General features: G+C 33.0%; 1 long non-coding RNA gene across 9 annotated transcripts in view; it reads right to left on the reverse strand.

The window, feature by feature from the left end:
- Positions 1 to 7,184, reverse strand: part of LOC107460103 (alpha-glucan water dikinase 1, chloroplastic) — a 10,817-nt gene extending 3,633 nt beyond the window's left edge. Inside the window, exons 1-6 of one of the 9 annotated variants that reach the window (XR_008002138.1) lie at positions 6,848 to 7,184; positions 6,642 to 6,730; positions 6,433 to 6,562; positions 2,965 to 3,138; positions 2,339 to 2,553; positions 1,632 to 1,956 (exon numbers count right to left, since the gene is read on the reverse strand). This is a non-coding gene — a long non-coding RNA (alpha-glucan water dikinase 1, chloroplastic). The other 8 variants (XR_008002139.1, XR_008002140.1, XR_008002136.1 and 5 more) reach the window with 8 other exon arrangements.
- Positions 7,185 to 7,768: the final 584 nt, after the last annotated feature.

A 7,768-nucleotide genomic window follows, 5' to 3' on the forward strand; every position in this document is an offset into this window, starting at 1 on the left:
TAGAACATCCAGTCAGGAGGGTGGATGAGATGGAAGATGGACAAAGGGCGAAAGGCAGAGGAAGACCTAAGAAGACCATCCATGAGGTGGTCAAACGAGATCTACATGTAAACGGTCTCTCTGTAGACATGATATATGACAGAGCACAATGGCGTCGTTTGATTCATGTAGCCGACCCCACTTAGTGGGACAAGGCTTTGTTGTTGTTGTATTAATATTAATTTGTCACTAATTATGTTTAATTAAAAATTATATTATAATAATTGACAATGATAATTAATATAATTAGAATGATTGAAAATATTAATAATTGACAATTAGTCTAGTTATGAATTAAATATTGGTTTTCATATAGAATTATAAAGATACTTTTCTAAAATAAATTCATAAGAGAGTCGTATGCATACTAGCACCAGAATGTGGCAGGTCAGTATTCTTGGTAATATAATACTACCTGTTGGAGAATAATATAATGATATAATAGATATTGTAAAAAGGAAAAGCAACAAAATTTATTATATGAACAACGACAAATAGAATTAGTAAATACAAAATAATTTTTTATATTACTTATCTAACCAGAGAAAGTGAACGCAAAAAGTTAGAAATTTTAGCTATAAGTGAAGATTATATTACGTAATCACATTTGCATTAGAGAGAAAAAATTAGCCTAACAAAAAAGTGAAACTTTCACTCGTAAGCCTTAAACCCTTAAAATTTTTAAATCCTAAACCCTAAACCCTCGTCCTTAAAATTTCTAAATCCTAAACCCTATACTTTATATACTAAACCACAAACCCTAAATCGTGAACCCTAAACTTTAAACTCTAACAAAAAATCCAAAACCTTTAAAATCCAAAAACTTAAGCCTAAACCCTAAACTAATACCAACAAGAGTTCACGATATAGAAATTAGGCTTTATGGTCTTACGCATAAGGTTTATGGATTATCATTTGTGTTACGGTTTATAGATTTACAGTTTACAATTTAGTATTTATCATTCAGGTTATCAGGTTTATGGTTTGCAGTACAGTGTTCACAGTTTATCTTTAGCGAAATTATTGTTTGTAGTTTAGGAGTTAGGGTTTATGATTATACGTTATCAATTCATAAATGACCATATGTGGTCTATGGCTACTAGTTTCATTTTTGGGCATCATACACTACAAGAAAACAGCTCTATTGCCACGCTTTTAAAGCGTGAAAAAAAGCTGAAAAAGCGTAGCGATAACTTTTTGCCACGCTTTTTGAGCTATCTCCACACTTTTGGTGACATATTGCCACGCTTTTTTTTCGCCATGATTTTTATAGATTGCCACGTTTAAAAGCGTGGTCGTATCTCCCATATACGGCCACGCTTTTATGTGAGATATGGCCATGCTTTCAAAGCGTGGTCATATGTAAGATACGGCCACGCTTTTGAATCGTGCCAATAGATAGAGATACGGCCACGCTTTTGAATCGTGTCAATAGAGAGAGATACGGCCACGCTTTTAAAGTGTGGCAATAGCAAGATACGTCCATGCTTTGAAAGCGTGGCGATAGCCTAATTAAGTTAAAAAATCATTATTTTGACTTTACCTTTATCGCTGCACTATAAATTTTTAGTCCTATTTTATTACCAAACCTATAAATCTAATATGCAATTTTTATTACAAGAAAAATCAAACAGCAATTACTGACATATAATTTTTGATATAATTATTTTATACATTAAAAAACTAATACTCAAAAACAAAATAAATCTTGAGTTCAAATTCCAAAACTAAAAAATAAGAAAAATACAAAAGCAATACCACTTAAACCTTAAGTCCTTTGTTGTTCCTCCTTTCTCTAGCCGTGTCAAACTTCCTTCCCTTGGATCGTACATAAGACTTGGGGATTTTACGAGCCTTGTGTTGTTGAACTGGAAGTCATAGAAGGCCTTCCCCCTTTGCATAAACAATATAGAGAGTCTAATGCAGAAAATAAAAAAGAACAATAAGCTCATACAACAATTAAAATATACAATTCAGAAATAGCAAAATCAACAAGAGAACACAAAACATGTTTAGAAATTTTCGTAACTGGCAACTAAAATTCACTCTCTCAACTAGAATTACATAGCATGTCTTTGATTATCATAGCAGAAATCCACCTCACATGAACTTAAAGCTAATTAAATACCACGTTCAATTAATTTTGAATTCTACATCTTTAATCCAAATTTTGGCAGAAATGGTGAATCACTTCATTCATAATTTGGAATAAAATGAAATAGTTTGGTGGCATTTTTTCACTAAATTTATGTTAATTAAATGAAACATCGAAGAAGTGGTATGAAAGGCAAAGGTTTACCTGTCGGAGGCCAGTTCCAGCATAACCTTCTAGGTTTTCACCATTGGAATCAGATCAAAAAATAATTGGCCATCTAATGAACAGGCCAATAGGTTTGCTAGGATATCCCAAGATTTAGAGAAGCCCAAAACCATCAGCAAAATAACAAAAAATTCATGCAACAGATGTAGTACTGGTACAGGTAATTTCCCATGTTTACTCTGATTTTCTTTTACCTGATTCATACAATAATGTGATTGTGTTAGTGCTAGGTTATTTCCCCATATGCAACACGTTCAAAATGATCTATGTAGTCAATAATGGGAAAATGCTTGATTGTAGTAGTTGTCGTTGTGACATAATCTTAAAAAAGAATGATAACTAAGGATACAGATTTTACTAAAAAAGAGGGGTCATTAAAAATTGCCTGAAGGGAGTTCAAATAATGTATTTTGCTTATAAAACTCAAAGCACATCCGGGATAAGCTCCGACGAGTGTTTCTTCGAGCCCTTTTACTACCTATGTCAAAAAATTTTGACACTTAATGTCTTGCTACTTTTGTCCTTTCAATTCTTTTTTCAAATAAATATATATCTCGAAGTGTGTGGAGGTATAAGCTCAAAAACATAAAATCAATTAATTATACCTCAGCATATATTTCTAATGCATCTCCAGAGGACGGATTGGTTGTGTGGATGACAAAAGCATAGTCCGCATTTATCACTTCCTGTACAAGGACAGCCATGGAAAGACACTCGTGGTCGAGTTTTACTTTTCTTGTGCTGAAGTATGCTCTTTCGTTCCACTTTGAGTCCCAGACCTTTTTGGAGAAACAAGAAAAAAAAATCAGAGGAGCATTACAAAGATAATTTTTCCTAAAATTTTAAATCAAGTTGAACAAATCATCTTCAATTACAGTCGACATTTGTTTGATCACACATTGCTAAAACGTCCAACTGCAACAATTTGAGAAAATTTAAGTAATTCAATGAGGAAAGAGGAAAATCAACAGAGCAGATTGCTCGTAAAATTGTACTAGAATTGAGTTGAGCCTAACCAGCCTAAAAGCAAACTCTAAGGGAGGGTTGGCTAAGACTTTAGTCTATTTAGTCCTTATCTCTAGGCAAGGTGGGACTAATGACCTGGAGCATGAAATTTGATTGACTAGACATATAAAGGGTAGACCAATAAGGCAATAACAACAATTAAACATACTTTAATTCCATATTACAGAATATACTTAACCCCAAAAGCTACCTATAGGGGAAAGTTACACATGACTTATAAAAGCTACCTATTACAATGATATTTAATTATATATTAACATATCAGCAAAATTATGTGATATAATCGATTACATAGTAAAATCTTCTTATAACGAAAATTATTCTCTTACTTGTAATTACTAAAGCTAATTAATTTTACAGTTACAAAATGTACACTAAGCATTGACTATTGACTGATATACTGTAAAAAAATGGTCTTATATAAACTTTCTAGTAATTTATTATACAAAAGCAATTTTTCTTTTATGCAATCTAAACAAAACATATTATCACAAAATCACTTTTTGTAACACCCTAATTATCAAAATGTCACGCTTCCGGCTGCGCCACTCCGATAGCTCGGGTATTACGACGATTTTTAAAATATTTAATACTAAAATATGAGCCTGTTTAAAATTTTAAACCGTATAACTGCTTAAGAGACTTCTTATTTGATAACATACAACCACATTTACAAAACAAACCATATATCTACATATTATTAATATTACAAGTAATACATAATCAGAATCCTATCCGTCTTGTGAAGACTTGTAAAATTAAAGGCGAGGGAAACATAAATGCTAAAATCAATACAAAAGTATCGTTTAAACAAAAAGAAATAAGCCCTTCCAAACTCGTCGTCCATAACCTGAAAAGGAAAAAACCTGTAGGGGAGTGAGAACATCATCCTCGAAAGGGTTCTCACTATAGGGTTATAGAATTGCTATAATAAGATACGAAAATAAAATCATTTTTAAAGTACAGTGATTAATAACCGCCTTATGCTTCTTTTCAAAACCAAAGAATTAATATTCAAAATCCGAAATCCTTTCTAAACGGGAAAACTGTTAATTTTTCAGAAATCTAAAAGCCTTTTTAAAAGTCTTTCCTAGACAGCATGAATGACCAAACTGTTCCAAGCATAGGTTTATTAAGTCTATGCCGAACCAGTTTAGTTTTTCATACTCTTCTAAACCAAAAGCACAAACCAAACACAGTTTTCAGCTCCTCTCATAATCAACCACGGCCCTAGGCCCAAGCAACTCAATCAACAACCAATTCATCACAATCCAATCAATTTTTAGTCACAAACAGAAATAATAAGGTTCAAACACAATCAAGCAGTTATATCAAGTAGAGCAATTAGCAATTAAACATAACTATTCACAGAGGCAAACCAATTACAATATGCACACCCAAACAATGTCATATAAATGCATATGATGAATGCCTACCCTATGGCTGATGATATCATCTGTCAGTTATATAGCCAACCCGACACGTCCTGGTAGCTAACTATGGACTGAAACACCCATGCAAAGCCAATGGGTTTGAGCTACAACTCCCTTGCTACTACCCGCTTAACCCAGAGCCAGTGGAATAACCACTACTGCGGCTACTACCCAGGCGGGTGTTTAAAAACTCAACCTGGAGCAAGCGGGACGAACCACCATCCTTGCTACTACCCAGGCGTCACAAACATACTTTTGTTCAATTTAAATCAAGAGTGATCATTATCAATTCTCAAACATTAACCTAGAGCAAGCGGGACGAACCACCATCCTTGCTACTACCCAGGTATCTCAAACATATATTTATTCATTCCATCTCATTCATAACCATTCATAATCATTTTCACACTTTCTCAACAATCCACATCAAGTAAATCATCATTCATGCCATATATTACTTTTTTCTCAAATCACTTTTCTTTGAAAACAACAATCAAACTCATCCTTGTCTCAATTTTAAAATCCTTCTCATATCTCAAGCTATTTCTAGCTTCCAAACCACTTTTTCCTCAAACTCAATTCCCTTTTTAAAAGAAAGCCACTTTATGTAACATTTTCTCAAAACCTACAAAAATTTTTCAAAATCATATCAAATGGAAGTTTTCTTTGAAAAGAATCAAAATTCTCCTCTTTGAAACCATCCTTTTAACTACGCTTAAACAGGAGTTATCAATTAATTATTATGGCAAGGTATCAAGTCTTTAAGGGAGAACAACCAAATTCCTTTTCTTAAATTTATTAAAATTCTTGAAAAATCATGTTTTCGTGGTTTGAATTAAATCAAGTGAAATCTAAATAAAACCAAATCATTTAAAACCGAAAACCCATCTGTTTGAACCAAAACAATTTTTAATTTCATTCCTTAAAACTAATTCCTTAACTTTTCCAAAACATTGCAAGCGGAGTCAGTCGATTAAAGTCCATTTACTTATAAATTCACTGAAGCTCCCCCGAATGAAATCCTTAAGTCAAATTCAAAAACATAAACCCTTCTCACATTTAAAACAGCCTCAAAACATAAATCTTCTTTAATTGGTTTGCACTCAAAATGTAATACTTTTCTTAAGAAGCAAAGCTCCACCACAATTCTCTTTGCAATAATTCAATTCAAGTCGTAATTCATCACTTTCTTAAATAGTTCAACTAAAATAATATAAGTCTTAAGTTCAAATTTTCTGAATAACTTTTCAAATAAAGTCTTGGATTTTATAGAGATTTCGGTAGCACCTCCCCTAAAACTTGGGCTTTGCCACCCTTTCTAGGTCCCAACCAAAACATTCCACAACCATTTCCAACGGGTTCAGAACCAAACTAGTTTCCAATAAAACAACATCCAGACGTTCAAACTTTAAAAATCACATCAAACCAAACTAATTCAGAAATCTTCAATTTTAACAAATCAATTAATAATTCAATCAATACGCAACTGTATTCATTCGAAAGAAGCCAGGCAATTCATAAGACTTGCATAATCACTAAAAATGCATTTTTGCACATCCATATCAATTTATAACAATTCTAATTACAAAATTAAGTTTAGAAAAAAGCCCCTACCTTGACACATTCAAACCACAATCCAAATGCCTCAAGAAATTCCTTTTCTCTCAACCCGAAATCAATGACAACTGAAACCTCAGCTCTGCTTGCTTCCTCAAACGTGACGTGCGACCTCAGTTTCTAATTCCTAAAACATCAATATCGTGGAAACCACAAAACACACAACAGAAAACCAAAGGCGAGGATTCCAGGGTAGGGACACTAACTGGAATAAAAGAACGACGCATCAGCCACCCCAAACTTAACCGGCAGCAGCTTCGACAGCGGCCAAGAGCTTCATTGGCTCAGCAACAACCTTAATTTTTGACATGCAAACTCATAAAATTAACCCTACAACATCTATACATCAAAATCCTTAACCACAGATAGCTAGAATGATTACAGAAAGAGCTTTAAGGCGCGGGCAACTCACTGTAAAAAGAAGAATGACAGAAGTGGAGCGGCGGCTCCGATGGTGACCTCCGGCAGCGGCGACGGAGACAGCTTCACGGACGGCGACGTGGTTTGGCGATGGGCGGACCGGCGGCAACAGATCCGACGCGCATCTCCTCTCATCCTTTTCTTCTCCCTCGGGCCCCCTTCCCAGATCCCCCCTTTTTTTCTTCTTTCTTCCTTTTTCAGCTACTAGGTTAGGTTTGTGTTTAGTGTGTGTGTTGTGTGTGGGTCTAGCTGAGTGAATGAGGGGTTGGATTCAGCGTGTGTGTGGATCAGAGTAAGAGAAGATGAGTGAGTATAATTAGGGTTTGGGATAGTGTAGGTTAGTTTAGGTATTTTTATTAAAATTTTAGGTATAGTAGTGTGATTTTATAAAATAAATAAAAAGATAGAATAATAATTAAAAATTAAATTAAATATAAAATATCCATTTTTAAAATATTTTTTAATTATAAATTTATAAATTAGTTTCAATTAAATGCTAATTAAATAAAAATTGAAGATACGTAAATTAATTTTTTTTATTTATAAAATAAGATTAAAAATTTAAATATTTAAAAATAAGACATATAAAATATTCACTATTTATTTATTTATTTTCTTTTATAAGAACTCTAAATAATAAATAAGGAGTAAGAATAAAAAAAAGCTAAAAGGAATGAGATAAGAAAAAACAAAGAATGACAATAACGAAAAGTAAATAAAAAAGAAAATAATAATCAATGCACAAGACCAAATGACCTAGGACAGGTACTGAAGTAACAATATTAATGATGACAATGAACACAAACGTGGCGATTACTACTAGGGATATCTTTATTTTTAAAAAAATAACAGCAACCGAACGAAGAAGAGTTTTTTTTAATTATCAGAGTAAAAAAAATAAATATAGATTAAT

This window comes from Arachis duranensis, chromosome 8, assembly GCF_000817695.3.
Source record: "Arachis duranensis cultivar V14167 chromosome 8, aradu.V14167.gnm2.J7QH, whole genome shotgun sequence".
Lineage (NCBI taxonomy): Eukaryota > Viridiplantae > Streptophyta > Magnoliopsida > Fabales > Fabaceae > Arachis > Arachis duranensis.